This window comes from Pogona vitticeps, chromosome 8 (assembly GCF_051106095.1).
Source record: "Pogona vitticeps strain Pit_001003342236 chromosome 8, PviZW2.1, whole genome shotgun sequence".
NCBI classification, from domain to species: domain Eukaryota; kingdom Metazoa; phylum Chordata; class Lepidosauria; order Squamata; family Agamidae; genus Pogona; species Pogona vitticeps.
The window spans coordinates 7,692,922-7,713,089 of NC_135790.1; positions in this window are offsets into that span (position 1 = coordinate 7,692,922).

The window sequence follows — 20,168 nt, forward strand, 5'->3', positions numbered from 1 at the left end:
TTAATTGGAAACATCAAATGAGGTTGGGAGGGAAATGAATATTTCCAGCATTGCAATGCAGCCCTACTTACAACTCTAGCAACTCTAATGATGCTCACATTCCAAGTTCCAGGAGAAGCATATCCTCCCGACAACACACATTTTAGTGTTAAAGTAATCATGAACAAGAAAAGAGCTTCTTATGGACCTTTCAGAGTTCATTCACTCATGTATTTAATAGATACAGTGGTGCCTCACTTGACAATTACCTCGTTAGATGAGGAAATCGCTTGACGATTAGTTTTATTGCTATGACTGAATGGGTTTTTTTCACTTAACGTTGATCGGTTCCCTGCTTCGGGAACTGATTTTTGGCTTAATGACGATCAAAACCAGCTGATCGTTGGGTTTCAAAATGGCTGTCTGCTGTGCAAAATGGCTCCCCACTGTGCTTTAGGATGGATTCCTCGCATTACAGGCACCGGAAAATGGCTGCCCTATGGAGGATCTTCACTGGACACTGAGGTATTTCGCCCATTGGAACACATTGAACTGGTTTTCAATGCATTTCAATGGGCTTTTTCATTTCGCTTGACGAGGATTTCACTTAACAGAGGCTTGAACGGAATGAATTATCCTCATCAAGCGAGGCACCACTGTATATCATTGCATTCATATTTTAGTTGTATGTAAGTGAGCTGGTACAGCAGACATTCTTCCATCCTCTTTTTCATGTCTTCTGTACCTTGAATATGTTTCAGATAGAGGTGGGCACAAACTGCTGAATCTGCAGTTTGTACCAGTTGTTCTTCTTCTTCTTGGCCACCCTCACCTTCTCTGGTGGGCATCCACTCAGAGGAAGTCCCTTAGCTTCCCAGCCCCGCCTCCCCTGGGCACTCCCTCTGAGTGGGTGCCTGCCAGGGGAGGCAGGGCTGGGAAGCACCAAACACCTTTTCAGCTGAAAACCAAACCAGCACAAGCCAACGAACTGGCAGTTTGTGCCCATCTCTAGTCTCAGACCTGTGATTTAAAGTTAGGTCCCTTTCCAACACACTCTCTGGAACAGATCACAAATATTTCATATCATTCCTATATCCATAGTCACTGTGGTTAATTAGGCACTTGGTGATCAACCTGTATTAGAAAGCACTGTCATCATTTTCACATAAATACAGACCCACCACAGCCTTTCCAAGTGAACATGGAGGCAGCCCATTTATGTTTCATACATTATGTTTTAAAAAGTTTAAGGGTCCTGCAATGCTTTATATAAAAATGTGCCCCCCCCGAGGCATGGTTCTCTTGCTTTCTGTAAAAAAAAGAGAGGAAGAATGAGTGATTCCCCAGGTGCTCCAGAAATTAAAAAATTGGAATGCATGGGGGAGGGCTTTCTAGACTACAACATGAAAGTTTCTTTATTTGTCTGTATTTGGTTTTGGAAATGTCACAACACTAATTGCGTTCTATTTTTATGTCTTAAAAGGGCCTCCCAAAGTGAGATTGCATCATTTCAGAGTTTTGATAAGACAATGCGGAGTTGGAGAAGAGCTTGACAGGTATTATCAACTGCCAGAAAATATGAGTAAGTGGACACCAGATCAAATCAATCCTGAACTCTCAAAAGGAAAAAAGGGGGGGAAATGACTAAACTGAGGCTATTCTACCTTGGTTACATCATAAGACAAAATTTATTTTAAAAACTTCTGGGAAGAGGAACAGATACTTTTTCCTTTGGGAAGCTAAGCATACATGCACAACAAGCATTACAAGACAGAGTGGTTGCTCACCAAGGCACAAACAAACTATTTAATGCTTCTAGTCTCTTAATCATACATGCAACAAAGCAGCTGTTATCATAGGTTTTATTTTTGTACATGTCCCGAATGCCATTTGGAAAATGCACAAAAATCAGTCTAGCAAATGTGCAAATTCTCTCTAAGAATCCGCGTTTTCTGAAAGTCAAAAGAAAAAAAAAAGAACTCATTAAATCTCCAAGGAAGATCCATGTTGTGATTTGCTTTACCAGTGACATGTACTATTTTCTAAAGTTCTTTTATAAAAGCTGGGATGTAGCTAGTCAATGGATATCATATTTGACAGAGCATTCCATCATTTTTATTTATCACAAAATGCGTAGAGAATATTTGATCAGCTTTGCAGGGATGGAAGAGTGGAATGCACAATGCTTAAATCCCATTTATAATCTTAAAGTCAAGGTAACATATTTATTTAATTGGCTAGGCACTCTGAAAAATTTGATGGATTTATGTGTGTTGTACTGAGCTGCTGTTCCCCGGTACCTAGGAGAGATCAATTGTAACAAGAGACAACTTGGAGACCGTTCAAAGTAGCACCAGGCATGATGACGTGACGTCTGCCTATTTGCTCTTATACCACTTCAGGTTGATTGCTCTATGGAGTTAACATTTCATCTAAGTCCTTGCTGGGGGAATGAGGCTATAATTATACAGGAAGTGACTTGATCTGAAGTCTAAAAATACGTTCTGTGAGCATATGCGTGGCCTCTTTTCTATATATCAATAAAAGTGCTAGAACATTTGCTCGTGGAGACTGGAGGGCAAGTAAGAACGGACTGTACTTCAAGCAGCTGAAATTTCACCTGTTTAACAAGAAGTATTTCACTAACCTTGAGCCTACTTTCTTTAAGGGGTCATACCTTTTATTCTTCTGTTTGATCCACCTACTCTACTGCTTCAAAGTGCCGCAGAATGGTATGTTATCACTTATTTATGAAGTGTGCTGACTTTACTCAGTTATGTTTAACTATCATCCACAGCCCAAGATTTGGGAGCCGCAGACGAGAATTTGATTTCTAAGGATTATTCAGCAATGAAGCTCCATTTTTAGTCTCTTTCCAAATTGGTAACATTGACTGAAAAACCTATCATTTGGCATCGTAAGTCAGCGTAGAGGAGGCCCATTGAATGGTGACTGAATTCCTCTGTAGGTTCCATTGATTCAAATGAACTACTCTAGTTGCAACTTCATATGCCAAAGTCAGTCATACTTAGAAGAGACCCATTTGAATCAATGGAACTTAAGGAAGAAAGGAAGAATCCTTCCTCATTTTCAGATTAAACAAATGTAATAATTGCATATCCACAAAAATCATGCAAGGAAAGGTTATTCACAGAATTTACTTAACCAGGAAGTGAGTCAATACATATGCAGAGAATTCTTCACCACAGTACCCAAGTCAAATTTTAAATTCTACCAATTGAAAAAGAAACTTTTCTAACCTCTTATATATTACAGGGAAACAACTAAAACTTCATTGGGAGGGAATTCCCTAGCTCTGGTAGTGGAGAATATTGTGAATATTCTTGTCCTCACACCTAATGTATTATGTAACATGCAGTGAGAGCATTATGTTTGCAAAAGCACAATTGCAAAAGCTCTCTTTTGTAAAGGGAGATGTATAAAGAGGTGCTCTTTTAGCAGCTCATCTTCCATATATGGTCCCCCCATGCACCACACATTTTCTGCATAGTGAGGATATTATGTTAAAAAGAGAGATTCAATTTGAAGTTAAATGGGTGTTGACTTATACAAGTTAACTGGATCAAACTGAGCCCTTTGTTTCTGGTGTGCATGTATTCAACCAATGAACAGTGGGCGTAGACTATGCCTGCTCCTTTGGTGATCACTTCTGCCACCAGGTACACATGGGCTGAAGTGGAGAACCTCTCGTATGAGCTGGAACACAGAGAAAATACCAATTCTGATGGAGAACCTCCATGATGACTTGTTTGAGACAGTTGCCCTCCATATAAGGGTGCATGTGTAAGAACTGAGTACAGTGGTGCCTCGTTTGATGACAATAATGTGTTCCAGCAAAATCGCTATTAAGCAAAATCATTGTCAAGCAAAACACACACACACACAAACCAATTGAAATGCATTGAAAACCAGTCAATGCATTCCAATGGGGGAAATACCTGATCGTGCAGTGAAGATCCTCCATAGGGCGGCCATTTTCCACTCCCTGTCTTGTGAAATGAGGTCAGCAAAACAGCAGGGAGCCATTTTGAGAGCCGCCGATCAGCTGTTTTAAAATCGTCGCTAAGCAAAAAATCGGTTCCTGAAGCAGGGAACCGATCGTCGTGAAGTGAACCCCCCCATACAAACATTGTTTTGCGATCGCTATAGCAATTGCAAAATACTCATCGTCAAGCGATTTCGTTGTCTAACGGGGTAATTGTCAAGCGGGGCACCACTGTATCGTGGAAGGCACGACTGTGCATTTTTCAGATTCAGTTCTCTTTCACTGGATTCTCAGCTACCTCTGAATGGGTTCTACTCTTCTTCAGGCTCCAGCATGTACAGTGGGGTTAATTAAATATTTCTTAAACTATTTCTTTTGGGAAGAATGATTCCTGAGATGGTATATATTTTCCACAGTTGATTACCAAAAAAAATGCCTGTAATGTTTTCTTTGTTAATAGGAGCATTACTGCATTAATGAAGTGGTCCACAAATATGCCTAAGTTAACCATCCAGAATAATATGTTGTCTTTGGGGATAAAAGAAATGATGAAAAGTATTGACAGTTTTTTTGTAACCAATTATGGGGACTTCTGCATTTTGACAACTGAAATGGATGAAAATTGACTTCAGGTATACCTTGCTGCCTTAACGTTACCCAAACCTTGTTCAGATATAAAATATGGTCCTGGCATGAGGTTCACTTATCAGAGATGCTGCATTTTTTAAAGGTTCCCCTCAACATTTAGTCCAGTCATGTCCAACTCTAGGGTGCGGTTCTCATCCCGGTTTCCAAGCCATAGAGCCAACATTTGTCCGAAGATAGTTTCCGTGGTCATGTGGCCAGCTCAACTAGACACAGAACACTGTTACCTTCCCACCGAGGTGGTCCCTATTTATCTACTCGCATTTTTATATGCTTTCAAACTGCTAGGTTGGCAGGAGCTTGGACAAGTGACAGGAGCTCACTCCGTTGCATGGATTCGATCTTACAACTGCTGGTCTTCTGACCTTGCAGCACTGAGGCTTCTGTGGTTTCACCTGCAGCATACATGGACATAAAAATGACTAGAGAGAGCTTCAAATTCAGTCAGAACTGCCTGTTTATTTTTATGGAATGGCAAGAAGTGAGTTTGATTAATGTAGACAATTTCTGAAGATGGTTATCTCTAAAACATTCAGGTTACACTAAAACAAGTAGTCTTGTTCAACTTTTTGTGTTATGAGCCTTGTAGTGCAGTGGTTAAGAGTGGTCTTAACTGACCAGATAGGCCGGATATAAAATAAATAATTAATTAAACTTCTGTACTGCAGCTAAAACTGTGCTCACGACCTGGGGTTCAAGCACAGGAAGCCGGCTCAAGGTTAACTCAGCCTTCTATCCTTCCAAGGATAAAATGAGTACCCAGCTCGCTGGGGGGGGGCAATGTGTAGCCTGCATAATTAACTTGTAAACTGCCCAGAGAGTGCTTGAAGCACTATGGAGCAGTATATAAGTAGCACACTTTGTTATATAAGCAGCACATTTTTTAATAATTCAAAATATTTTAAAGGGATTCTGTTCAGTACTTTTGCATACTTAATATTTAAATTGCTTTTATGTTATAATTTATTGTATTGTTAGTTATTTTAATGCCTGTTGAGTTCTTTTTAAAAAATTCCTCTGTTGGGTCTCTCTGTTGAGAGAAAGGTAGAGTATGAATTGAATAAATCAGTTCCTCCAAAAAAAAACCCTTTGATTTATTAATGTGGGATATTGTGCTTCTGTAACAGTGATTCTAAAAGCCAGGAAATGGCCCAATATTACTGCACAATATTGTGGCCATGTTTCCAGGACGAAAAAGGATACTAATCTTTACATAACAAAAGATATCCTGAATGTTGAAAACACCATTGGAGGCAGTCAAGATGATCTACAGGTTACCCTCTTATGCTCACCACTATTCAACATTTGTTGAAAAACAACCTGATCTCAGAAATCCTGAAAGAATGTTTAGTGAAATCATAAACAGAAACAAACAGAACCTCACCATGCTTTTCTAATGCATTAAATAGACCTTACAAAAATGTATGCTAATGTATAGCAAAATGTCCCTTTCTGGAAGACTGTCACACAATTAATTACTTTATACCAAGACTCTTTTTTTACTCCTCAAAGAAAACATGTCTTTTTACTGTTTCTATGACCTTTCATTGCCTTTCCTGGCCCACAAAGCTGCCACAATGTCCCTACTTTGGAATGCTTTTAGGGGTAAATCTGTTCCATAAATACCCCGTACTATAACAAAGAGGTGGGTTGTTGTTGTTGTTTTGAAAGGCCTTTTTTTGTGAATCAACATTTCAGCCCCTGCAGCCTGGCTTCTTTCCAAATAAAACAAATATTCTCCTTCAAGATAAGAAAGACTAGTCTTTTCAATTTGTATGATCTATTTTAAATCTAAGGATGTTTAGGGTTGCTTATTTCTGTATCGAGTGCAGGATAAAACTGTTTTATTTTTTAACAAATCATAACTCAACCCTTTGGCCAAAATTCCCCAAATGTTGCAAAAGCAGACTGTCTTCCTACAACTATCCCAAATTTGGTGCTGATCAAATTTCAGTTTGATCAGCACCAATCCAGTTTCAAAGTTTTATATATATGGTGAATCATCCAGGAAGTGTCTGGTTTGCTTTTGTTAAATCAGCAGGCAACATCTTAAATCTTTAGTAAAATGAGTGCATGGACCACTGCTCAGCCAGAAGGTGGAGGGGAAAAAAACTCTGCTTGAAACTCAGAATCTTGCCTCTTTAACTCTTTTCCCAAGCTTCTCAAATAGTTCTCTTCAAATTAATGAGGTAATATACATTTCCTAATCTGTTTTCACTGTGCCTTAGGGATGTGGGTCAGTGGACTTTTTAACATATTAAGTGAATGGGCAGTCACCCAACTAATAAAGCAGTTGCCCTGGTATCCCCCACACGGTGTTTGTTGTGTACCAATCAGCTGTGCTAGAAGAGAAAGCTTTGCATGTGTAGGCACTGAGAAAACAATTTCCTCCCTAAACTCCCTCTTCGTAATAAAAAATCTAAACACCATGGCATTGTAGCAGGTCAAATATAACAAGGTTAGAAATATAATAATAAGAATGTGGTACAAGAAAGCCATAACACTATACAAAATGTTTCTCTCTCTCTCTCTCTCTCTCTCTCTCTCTCTCTCTCTCTCTCTCTCTCTCTCTCTCTCTCCACAATGAGATTAGGAACCTTGTATGTTTACAAAGAAGAAAAATGTACTAAATAATTTTACTAAGATATTGCTCAGAAAAGAAACTTGGTCGACCAGAATTAGGGAGAGGTTACAGTCTCCATCAGGCCCAAGTCCCTTTGTAATAGCTTTATTCCTTATTCTATTCCATTCTCTCTCTTTTTTTCTCCATCAGCCTATGATTCTTCTAAATGTATGCAAAAATACTTCATTTTTGTAGCCATTGTTCACAAAATATGCATTCTATATGCATTTTCCCCTAAAATAGTACATGGAGGTGTATATATGTGTTACACAAACAATACACACCTCCAGGGATAAATTGTGCATATTTTTGGATAAAATGTGCAGATAATTGTACATATTTTGGTATGCTTTTATCACTGAAGATTGTATCACAAAATTTTCAAAAATAAAGTTTTGTGCATGTTACATATTGCATATTAGTCGCAGTATGTGTGTTTGGTGCCATCAAGTCAGAACCGACTTAGAGGGACCCTAATAGGGCTTTTAAGGGAAATGAGATATTGAAGGAGTGGTTTTACCAGTTCCACTCCCCACAGGCAGTTTGTATGGCTGAGAGGGGATTTGAACCCTATTCTCCAGAGTCCCATTCCATCTCTCTATTGATTAGTTGTGGTGGGTGTCACTAAAAATACAGACCTGGAGTAAAAAATTCACCATTCTATACCACCACCATGGATATGAGAATCAAGAAAGCCCAGGAATGCTAATGACCTGGCCCTATAAAAAGGTAAAGGTAAAGGTTCCCCTTGACAATTGTTGTCCAGTCGTGTTCGACTCTAGGGGGCGGTGCTCATCCCCATTTCCAAGCCATAGAGCCAGCGTTTTTTGTCCGAAGACAATCTTCCGTGGTCACGTGGCCAGCACGACTAGACATGGAGCGCTGTTTACCTTCCCACCAAGGTGGTCCCTATTTATCTACTCGCATTTGCATCCTTTCGAACCGCTAGGTTGGCGGGAGCTGGGACAAGCGACAGGAGCTCACTCCATCACGTGGATTCGATCTTATGACTGCTGGTCTTCCGACCCTGCAGCACAGGCTTCAGCGGTTTAGCCGGCAGCACCACCATGTCCCTCTAAATAAATATATATACAGTATATATATATTTTTAAAAAACCATTCTGGATAACAGCAAGTGTATAAAAACCCTTCCATCAATGTTTGTTGCTGTTCAACTCTTTCTTTAGCTGCACACTGGTTCTATTTGTGGAGATCTTGTTATGTTTGCCATGGATAGCTGTATCAGTTTATCCAATGCCCTTTTAAAGGCATGTGAGTGAGAAGCCATTGGCAGCGAACTCCTGAAATGCAACATAAGCCTTGTCATTTGGAACCTTCTCCCACTGCTGTGCTGAGCAGAACAGTGTTCCATTATGTCAGGGAGGGGCTGGGATTGAAGAGGCAGGGTGACAGGATCAGCCATGGCTGCTTTGTGGCATGGCCAATGCCCCTGCCGAGGCAACTTTCTCCCAAAGACAACTTTTGGGGGTTGCATGATTCGCTAGGATGTAAACATACAAAGACATCACAGCAGAGGAAGTGTCTTTGCTTGAAGACGGTTGCAATCTATTTTCAGAATTTCTGCTGGTGCATCATCAACACTGTCAAGGAAGGATTGCATCCTGTGGTGATAATGGGAAATCTTAGGGGGTGGCCTCCATGGTGGAAAAAAAAATAATAGCAGCAGCTCTCCAACAGTGAGGAAGAAAAAGTTGCTATCACATCGTCTCCGTACATTTGTCTATTTTAAAAACTAAGCTGGGAGATTATTTGTACCCACTCAAAAGACTCTTGACCATGTCAACTATTGTAAGTAAGGATTAGGTTCCGTTCTGTTTACTGATGTCCGCAAGACCTCGGCAATGAATGTTATAGCAAAACTGATGGGAAGGATGAAGTGTTGTCTGCATCAAGAAGAGCTGAAGAAGAAAGTTAGACAGCTCCGTTTCCACCACTAAAATAACAAAGTGTCCTAGAGGACAATGCTGGAGGTGTCTTCTAAAGATCAGGCACTGCACAAAGACATGGACGGGGTGATACTTCACCCCCATATTTCAAAGTGGGCATACCTCCTGTCCCACTCATAAACCACTACTGCTAAAGATAAACCAACCCCTAACATCTTCTAGACATATAATGAGAACACCACATCTATATGAAGATCCCCTGTCCCATTCAGCCTTCATGCAGAAGAGTTCTGAACAGGGAAGGAATCCATAGTCACTCACACAGAGCCTAGATGTGTGCTTGTACATCTATAGGACAGTCTAGGCAGCTTGTTTTGAATTTAAGGAGACTGGATATAGGTCATCATTCCTGGTGGGCTGTCTGCCCTGTCTTCATGTCTGCAGGAGGAGCACACACTGGCCCTGGTAACAGATCCAGCAGGAGATACCAGCAAGTAAAAGAAGCATTTGGGAGGGAGGCAAGATGAGCAACACTTGAAGCATGAGGAACAGACTGGTGGGATGGAAGGAAGACAGTCAGGAAAAAGTGGTGAGGGGGAAGAGAATGAGGGGGAGTTGTGTGTGGAAACATGAGAACAGCTGCTATTGTTGTTCTGTGCACTAGTGTTACCGAATGCCCTGTGAGACATTCAATTAGTGTGTGAGTTATTCTGGCCCAGGGAAAAGGATTTGAGGGTGGTACAGTCACCTTGCCCTCACTGGAACTGCCAGTCGGTTCATTGCAATAACTCAAGGTCCTCATCCATCTGGACTCACACACACTCAGGGGACACAAACTGCTGCCAGCTCCCTCAGATACTGGAGGAGGCCTCTTTCACTGGAGAACCTAGACAGCATCTTAAAAAGCAGAGACATCACCTTGCCGGCAAAGGTCCACATAGTCAAAGCTATGGTTTTTCCAGTAGCGATGTACGGAAGTGAGAGCTGGACCATAAAGAAGGCTGACCACCGAAGAATTGCTGCTTTTGAATTGTGGTGCTGGTGGAGGCTCTTGAGAGTCCCCTGGACTGCAAGTAGAACAAACCTATCCATTCTAAAGGAAATCAAGCCTGAGTGCTTACTGGAAGGACAGATCCTGAAGCTTAGGCTCCAATACTTTGGCCATCTCATGAGAAGAGAAGGATCCCTGGAAAAGACCCTGATGTGGGGAAAGTGTGAAGGCAAGAGGAGAAGGGGACAACAGAGGACGAGATAGTTGGGCAGTGCCATCAAAGCTACCAACATGAATTTGACCAAACTACGGGAGGCAGTGGAAGACAGGAGGGCCTAGCGTGCTCTGGTCCATGGGGTCATGAAGAGTTGGACACAACTAAACAACTAAACAACAACGACAACAACTATATTTATACCTAAATATTTACTATGATTACACATTTTAAAACTATATTTATTCATAAACATTTCTTGTACCTGTATATTATGATTAAACATCATTATCTGCATTTTTTTTGCCAATTAATAATTAATCCTATTATTTCCCCAAATTTTTCTAAGTGCTTTTTAATATTGTCCGTATTCTCTAATGGGTTTTTAAGTCAATAATGAATCATCAGCAAATAAATTAATCTTAATTGTATCATTTTTTTCCCTATTCCTTTAATTAATTCATCATTTCTTATAGCAGTAGCTAGGAATTCTATAACCATACAAAACAATATTGGTGAAAATGGACAGCCTTGTCTCATACTTCAGCCTAGAAAAATCCGTTCCGTTAAAGCATCATTAACTATTATTTCTGAAGTATTATCTGAATACAATTGGTCTATAAACCCTCTAAATTTTTTGCCAAATCCCCAACCCCTTATAAGAAGTGTTAGTGTTCGCCATTCAACACAGTCAAATGCCTTAAATAAGTCTGATGACAGTTGCTTTTATTATTCCTCTTGCTATTTCTTTTATTGTGTCCCACAACACGCTTAATTTAGCACCTCCTGCTTCATTTATTTTCCATAATTCTAACCATTGCTTCTTTATCTTTTCTATTATCTATGGGTACTGTAAAATATTATCCATTCTCTACCTTTTAGAGTGTTTATAATCTTCTTTTATTTCAATCTCTATTGGCATCAAAGCATGATCTGTTATTTCAATGGAATTAATTTCAGTATTAACTATCTTAGAAATTAAGTCTTGAGATGTGAATATATAATCTATTCTAGAGTAACTATTATGTACAGCTGAAAAATAAGTATATCTTCTTTCATCACTTTTCAATTCTCTCCAAATATCCTTCAATTGGTTATTTCTTACCTTCTTGCTCACTATTGTATTTCTTTGATAAATATCATTCTGGCCATAAAACATTTTATCTTTTATCTTATCCGTAACTATAATAAAATCTCCTGCCATAAAAACATAACCTTTGTTTACCTTTTCCATTTCTTTAAAAACTGTATCATAAAATTCACCCTGTTTATTTATTATGTGTAAACATTATTCTTGCCATCTCTTGTTCGGCCACATCCAGCTTACCAAGGTTCATAGAGCTTACATTCCAGGTTCCTATGCAGTATTCTTCTTTGCAGCATTGGACTTTCCTTTCACTTCCAGGCGCGTCCACAGCTGAGCGTCCTTTCAGCTTTGGCCCAACCACTTAATTAGCTCTAGAGCTACTTATACTTGTCCTCCACTCTTCCTCAGTAGCATGCTGGATGCCTTCCAACCTGAGGGGCTCATCTTCCAGAGTCATATGTTTTAGCCCTTTGTTTCTGTCCATGGAATTTTCTTGGCAAAGATACTAGTGTAGCTTGCCAGTTCCTTCTCCAGGTGGATTGCATTTAGTCGGAACTCTCCACTATGACCTGTCCATCTTGGGTGTCCCTGCACGGCATAGCCCATAACTTCTCTGAATTTCTCGAGCCCCTTCACCATGACAAGGCAGCAATCCATGAAGGGGCTAACAGCTTTAGCAATACTCATAATTAGAGATGGGGGTATTTGTATTAGTTTTCTAATACGAATATCCCCATGCAGCTGGAGTTAATGAGGGTCCGTCCCTGGGGCTGGACCGTCCATTCATGCATCCAATGGTGGTGGCCTCACTCATCCTTCCAATCACTCCCAGAACCCCACTGTCCTCCTGCTCAGCTAGCAACTCGGCAGCCGTGCAAGGAAACTCGCCCTTCCTCCTCTTGCCTGGAGTGGTTAGTTGAGTAGGAAGAGAGTGGGGCTCCAGGAGTGATTGGAAGGATGAGCAAGACTGCCGCTGGACACATAAGTGGATGGTCTGGCACCAGGAGGTGAACCTGCTCCAGCTGCATGGGGATATTCATATTCATATACGAATACCACCATCTCTACTCATCATTTCCAACTAACCAGACAAAGAACATGTAAGAAGATTTTTCCAGAGCTCCTGGGCCTTGGGGAAAAGTTCCCCAGCAGGCTGCAGAAATATTTTTTTGTAGACTTCACAGCACCAGTGCTTTAAAAAGTGGAAGGCTCTTCTAACGCTCTCCATGTGTTTTTCTTTTACCTACATGTAGTTTCTGTAACTGCTGAAACATATCATTACTCAGATGAATCCATCAAACACTTTTCTTGGTGGTAAATGCTACATAAGAGGGCTTAATGGACACAGGGGTGATCTTAATGGGAAAAGAGGCAGAAAACCTTCCCAGGCCTGATTTCATCCCAGTTATTTATGTCTTTTAAGTATCTATGTAATAGGCAGTTATTACTAAAGTGCCTTCTACATTAGAAGTATTTCATTTCAAATATAAAAAAACATAATTGCCAAATAAATAAATAAATCACACTGACTGCTAATGGTGTGCTTACATTTCTGTTCTTGATCTTGAACTGTATTCTATTTTAATCATTTTACATGTAAACTTCACTGTCTATTCACATGTTCCCCAATATGTGATAGGTTCCAAGTAGGGGTGGGTGGGCATAGCCAATAATACAACTGTCAAAACAAGATCTTATTAAAATATCTTGTCCGATTGTCAAAGTTATCAAAAATGACTGGGTGGTAGGTGAGCTGTGACAGGCCTTCTTGGTTTACATGTCCAGGGAGAGAGATTTATGTCCAGCCAGAATATAATTGTCAGTCAAGTTAGGTTCTAACTGCTAATCTGTACAAAAGAGAGCTTTTAATATGAGCCTTTGCAGACGTGACAACATTATTTTTCAGTTTTCAAAAGGGAGCTTCTTTTGGCCATTGATAAGGTTGTCATTTCTCTTGAGGAGTTGGTGCCAAAATTTCCCTGGCCTTTCTTTTCGGCAGAATAGCCTTTTCTCTGGGAAGATGAGCAAAGTGTAATGAATATGTTATAATTTCAAAAGCATCTATGGCTTCTTTTCATTATTTCTTGGTTCAACAGGGTCAAAATTCAGAAGTGTTCTGGTATGTTAAATTGGCCCAGTCCAAGACCAAGGAAGCAACACACTGTTCTAGATCTCCTGCTGGCAATCCGATCGAACACGACTTAGAACCCATTATCAGGCCTATTTCATGGCAATATAGCTGGCGAAATGGTAATATTTCTCCAGCTATATTGCTTCCTCAGAATGTCATCCAGCAGAGCTGTTTCAAGGATCTGCAACCGGGAAATCCAGTGGAGGTCCCGGACTGCTCATTAGTTCACTGTGATGAGTTTGCCATTAATTTTGAGGGAAAAATCGCTCAGATTCACAGTGGGTTGGACTTCACCGTTATTGCAGAATCAGAGGATGTGTCCAGTGTGCCATGCTTAGGTCAAGTATTAATGGATGAATTTCAATTGTTGAGACTTGATGATGTGGACAGGGTGCTTGGATCTCCACTTGACCCTTGTCCATCTTGGCTAGTTGGAAGATCTGCCAGGGGGATTTGCACCTGGGTCCAGGAGGCCGTGAATGCCTCTTTGAGAGAGTGGTCCCTACCACCTTGAAAGAGGCGGTAATTTGGCCACTCCTTAAAAAGCCTAGTCTGGACCCAAGGCTGGTGCTTAACTACCAACCAGTGGTGAACCTCCCTTATTTGGGCAAAGTGTTGGAGTGGGTTGTGGCCAGGCAACTCCAGGCACTGCTGGATGAAACGGATTATCTGGATCCATTTCAATCAGGTTTCAGGCCGGGTTTTGGTACAGAGACTGCCTTGGTTGCCCTGTACAATGACCGTTGCCAGGAGAGAGACAGGGGGAGTGTGACCCTGTTGATAACCTTGGACCTCTCAGAGGCTTTCTACACCATCAACCATGGTGTCCTTCTGGATAGGCTGGCTGGGTTGGGAGTTGGGGGCACCACTTTATGGTGGTTCCGCTCCTTCCTAGCTGACCATTTCCAGAGGGTGGTGCTGGGCATTTAAGTTATGGAGTTCCTTAGGGCTCAATACTGTTCCCCATGCTGTTTGATTTCTACATGAAACCGCTGGGAGTGGTCATCAGGAGGTTTGGGCTGAGGAGTCAGCAATATGCTGACGACACTCAGCTCTACCTCTCATTTTCCACCAATCCAGGTGAGGCAGTTTCTGTGCTGAACTCGTGTCTGGACCTGATAATAGACTGGATGAGGGTTAATAAATTGAAACTCAATCCAGACAAGATGGAAGTGCTGTTAGTGGATGCTTCACTGGACAGGCTTGAGGGCCATTTCCCTGCCCTGAATGGGGTTACATTACCCCTAAGGGACAAGGTCCGCAGCTTGGGGGTGCTCCTGGACCCCAGTCTAACTCTGGAAGCCCAGGTGGACTTGGTGGCCAGGGGCACATTCCTTCAGCTACGGAAATTATACCAGCTATGGCCCTACCTGGATGAGTGGAGTCTCATGACAGTTACATATGCATTGGTAACATCTCATATAGATTACTGCAATGCGCTCTACATGGGGCTGCTTTTGAAGATGGTCAGGAGACTGCAACTGGTCTAGAATTGAGCTGTGTGGTTGGTGAGTGGTAGGGCCACTAGGGGACATATCAGGCTGATTCTGGGCCCAATTCAAAGTGCTTGTTTTGACCTATAAAGCCCTAAATGGCTTGGGCCCTGGATACCTGAAGGGCCGCCTCCTTCTGTATGAACCTATTTGACAGTTAAAATCTAGCCAGGGGGCCCTTTTGAAAGAGCCGTCCCTCAAGGAGGTAAGAGAGATGGTGTAGCGTTCAGCCCTGCCCTCACCTGTCTGTCACAGCTGAGCAGTGGAAAAGGAGCCAATGAGTGAACGGAAGGTGGTGCTAAAGGGGGAGGGGCTGGAATATAAAGGGGGTGTATTGAGTATGAGGAGTAGTTTAGGAGATTTTTATGAGTCCGTGAGAGAGTGAGCCAGAAAGTCAATGAGAGTAGGGTTCTCTGTGTTAGTGAGTTCAGTGAGTGAGAGAAATTGATTAGCAACTTGTGATTTACCTATTATATATTACCGATCAAATAAACAAGTTTAACATTCAAAGCAACACATGTCTCAGTAAATAATTGGTACTGAATTGGTATTGGTGGCAGCAACTAAAGAAGAGTGAGCATCTCCTGGAGGCCTGAGATAATAGAGGCTTCAGCGCGCTTGCAACAGATGGTTTGTAGACAAAGGGCCTTTTCGGCAGCTGCCCCCATACTATGGAATGCCATCGCAATTGAGATTTGTCTAGTGCCGATACTGATGACATTTCGGCTCCAGGTCAAAACCTTCCTGTTCCAGAAGGCTTTTAGCTGAAATAATATCAACTGTGGGTCCTGATGGCAATTTTTAGAGTATATATTTTAATTGTATTTTAATGGTTTTATCTTTTTTTATTGTATTTTAATTGTCGTAAGCCACCCAGAGACCTTTGGGTAGAGTGGGTGGCATATAAGTTAAATAAACAATAAATAAATAATAACAAAAAAGATGCAAGGAACAAAGAAAAAAAATCTCATCCCAATCAGACAGTCGGATTAACAGAAAAGCAACCATTAGCTGAGGGGAGAAATGTTCCCATTTTTGAGTCTTGAGGGTACAAAATGGCTATTTTTTGGTAGGATAATGCAAATGCTGTGAACATCTTTTGTAGCCCTAGGCAAAAACACTCTGGGAATTCCATTTTAATGGCACAGACAAAGTCAATCCTATAATAGGCAGCTTTTGATTCCACAATCAGTACAGAGCATTAAACACCATCTCCATCTCAGCGTAACACATGACAGCTCCATGGATTTCCCCTTGAGCCTCGTGGCACAGTGGTTAAACTGCTGTACTGCAACTAAAACTGTGCTCACGACCTGGGGTTCATTCCCAGGTAGCCGGCTCAAGGTTGACTCAGCCTTCTATCCTTCCGAGGTTGGTAAAATGAGTACCCAGCTCATTGGGGGGGGGGGAATGTGTAGCCTGAATAATTAACTTGTAAACCGCCCAGAGAGTGCTTGAAGCGCTATGGGGCGATATATAAGCAGCACACTTTGCTTTGCTTTTCTTTGTGCAAAGCTTTTTTTTTCTCCCCCCAATGTACTGTACATGTATCATTGTTTATTATTCTCCAAAGAGCAGCAAGATGGCCATCTAGGGACACTGTTCTGAATTAAACATAATGAAATTAACTTTGTGTTCCCCTATGAAGTGACCTGTGAAGGTTCTGCTCCAGATCATTTACAAATCAGGGACCGTTTGAAGAAACATCTTGCCCGTTGCAGCTGAGATCCAGTCTCCCATGTGGCTTTCCTCTGGTCTATTTTCATTATTTTGTCTTTTTTTTTTTTTTTGGTGCAGGCTCTAAAAAACCCGCTTAAGCTATTTCTGCAGAGAGTGCTTTGACATTAAGCAGAAATGAGATCTCAGAGGAAGCTCCATGCTCCTTTATAGTTTAGAACAAAAAAGAAAGAGTCTTCCTTTGCTTTTAAAAAAAAAAACTTTCGTAGATTACTGTTATTAACCCTAAGAAATCCTAGGTAGCACAAATCCTGGATGTTGGCAAGTCTCTGGGCCGGAGTCTGAAGTCTGGCTCTTTGGTACCAAGTCCTGAGTCTAAGACTTTGATACCATGTTCAGAGTCCCTATTAAAATCAAGCTTTTTTTTTTCCTCCAAAGGAAACAAAAAGAGGAGGGAATGGGTGCAACTTAAGTCCAACTTGATGATGAGTCTTAGCAACTTGACTTTCCCTCCCTGACATAGATGTTGTCTACGTATATTGAAATAATGTAGGCTGAGGAGACATGGTCGACATTATCTTGTTTCATTAACCTAGATACCATCACCTCTATCACAAAAATTGTTTCACCTCAGTTGTGGCTGTCTTTGTCTATGAGCATTCATAAGGATGAACCTGCTTTTCCTGGTGTCCTTCCACGGCACTTTTACCCTTCATGATAGTCTACTTTCTAGAATCATTTTATTATTTTGTAGCCAGAGTCAAGGGCTTCTGTATGCCAAGCCTCTCTGGTAAGTGAGTAGTCTGGTTCCTGACTTTTACTTCCCTGAACTTGACAACTGATCGCTATCTTGTTGTGTCCCAGCTTTTAAATGGACCATTGAGTCCAGTATTTAAATGAAGCCAAGACAAAATCAATAGCGCTGGCTCCATTTTCTCTCTCAGCACTTCTGTCCTTCACTATTGTGAAGAAACGGTGATTAAGAAAGCTTAAATAGCTTTGGTTAATGACTGAGGGATAAATAAGAGCCCTGATGTGCTCCTTCACCATTCTGCTCTCCCCTACCTTCTCCTGATAATGCATTTACTCATTTACTGACTTATTTTGAAGCTCTTTATGAAGACTGAGGATTAGAATCATTGAATCATAGAGTCATGAAGTTGAAAGGGGCCTATAGGGCCATTGGGTCCAACCCCCTGCTCAACTCAAGAATACAAATCAAAAGATAACTGCCAGGTGGTTGTCTAGGTTTCTCTTGAATGCCTCCAGTGTTGGTGCACTTGCCACCTCCTGAGTTTATTGGCTCCATTGTCGTACTGCTCTAATAGTTAAGACTTTTTCCTGATATTAAGGTGAAATCTGCTTTTTGTAGAAATGAGGCCTAACTGGTATTGAATAGAAGGGAACTAGTACCTTATGGGATTTGTAGATTATACTTCCGTTAGTGCACTCTAAAACTGCATTGCCCTTTTGATTATTAGGACCCATGGCGGCTCACAGCATTAACATTCACACAATTAAACACAAAAAGTTAAATATTAAAAGGCAAATTAAACAATATATGATTTAAAATTAAATTAAAAGATTAAAAGATGGAAACATGGAAAATATTAAAATTATCTGCTAAAATGGGGTTCAGGGGTTCCGTTGTAATTGTTAAAAGCCTGCATGAAGAGATGGGTCTTTAGCTTTATTCGAAAGGATAACAGGGAAGGGGCCATCCTGATCTCCCGAGGGAGAGCGTTCCATCACCTGGGAGCTGCCACCGAGAAGACCCTCCTCTACCATGTCCCCATCAGCTGTGCTTGCAATGGGACTAAGAGGAGGGCCTCCTTTACAAGAAGGTGCATATGGGGAGATACGGTCCTTCAGGTAGCCTGGACCCAAGCTGTATAGGGTTTTATAGGTAATTACCAGTACTTTAAATTGGACCCAGAAATGGACTGGTAGCCAGTGCAGTTCTTGTAACAGGTGTCTTATATGGACCCTGTACCTGGCCCCAGACCATCATCATCATCTGATCAGGATAGGGATTTTTTGGGGTGTGAGAAGATAACTGATAGAGGAAGATTTGGAGTTTGAAATTAGGTGAATTTTTAAATCTAAACCAATTATGAATTTGCCAGGTTCACATCATCCTTGGGTCTTGTATTTCTAAGTTTAGAAACATAATCCTTGGTGGCATCTCTGATTTCAGTTCCTTCAACTTTGGTTTTGTTTCAATGGGAAAGAAGAACTAGAGGAAGACTCCAAAACTGCCATGAAAAATAAGGGGTTAGTGTTCAAGCTTTTCACCAGCCAACTCCCAACATTGAAAAATTGTGCAATCATCATCATAATTGTCAAGTCAATTTGGATGTATGGTAACCCCTTTTAGAGGTTTCCAGATAGAGAAGTGGTTTACCATTCTCTTATTCTAGGGCCATTGTGTGGCTATACAGTTTGCTCATGGCCACATAGGCTGCCTTTACTCACAGAGGCACAGTGGGGAATCAAACTCCAAACCTCTGCCTCAACAGCCAGATACTGAAACTATTGAACTATCTAGCCAGCTGGTACATTTATATGTGAACTTGAATGGGAGTGATCTACACTGAAGACACTATGATTTATTTCAGAGCAAGCATGCATAGAACATATCAATAAAATAATTACAAATGGTCAATAACACACAAGTTTTCCACAAATATTATCCTCTCTAAAATGTTCTAGCTTCCAATAATTTTCATAAATTTATGGATGCAAAACTTAGTTCAACACTATATTTTGCCAATTTCTTTTATTAGCTCTGAATTTGATTACTGAGTAACAAGTCAGCACTTGCCATTTCAAAATATCATTGCTATAGATCTAATTATTCCACTGAGAGTTAAAAATAAGTCATGTCTGAAGGAGTAGGGTATCTTTGCTAGAAGTTTTACTATCCCAATGAGAAGCAGAAATACACTAAATTTTGTTTATATGGGTGGGGTGGGGGACCAAATGGGCTATGCTAAGACAAAGGTCTGCATAGTCAAAGCTATGGTTTTTCCAGTAGCGATGTATGGAAGTGAGAGCTGGACCATAAAGAAGTCTGACCGCTGAACAACTGATGCTTTTTCATTGTGGTGCTGGAGGAGACTCTTGAGAGTCCCCTGGACTGCAAGGAGAACAAACCTATCCATTCTGAAGGAAATCAAACCTGAGTGCTCACTGGAAGGACAGATCCTGAAGCTGAGGATCCAGTCCTTTGGCCATCTCATGAGAAGAGAAGACTCCCTGGAAAAGCCCCTGATGTTGGGAAAGGGTGAAGGCAGGAAGGGAAGGGGACGACAGAGGATGAGATGGTTGGACAGTGTCATCAAAGCTGCCAACATGAATTTGACCAAACTCTGGGAGGCAGTGGAAGACAGGAGGGCAACAGTATATGAGAAAG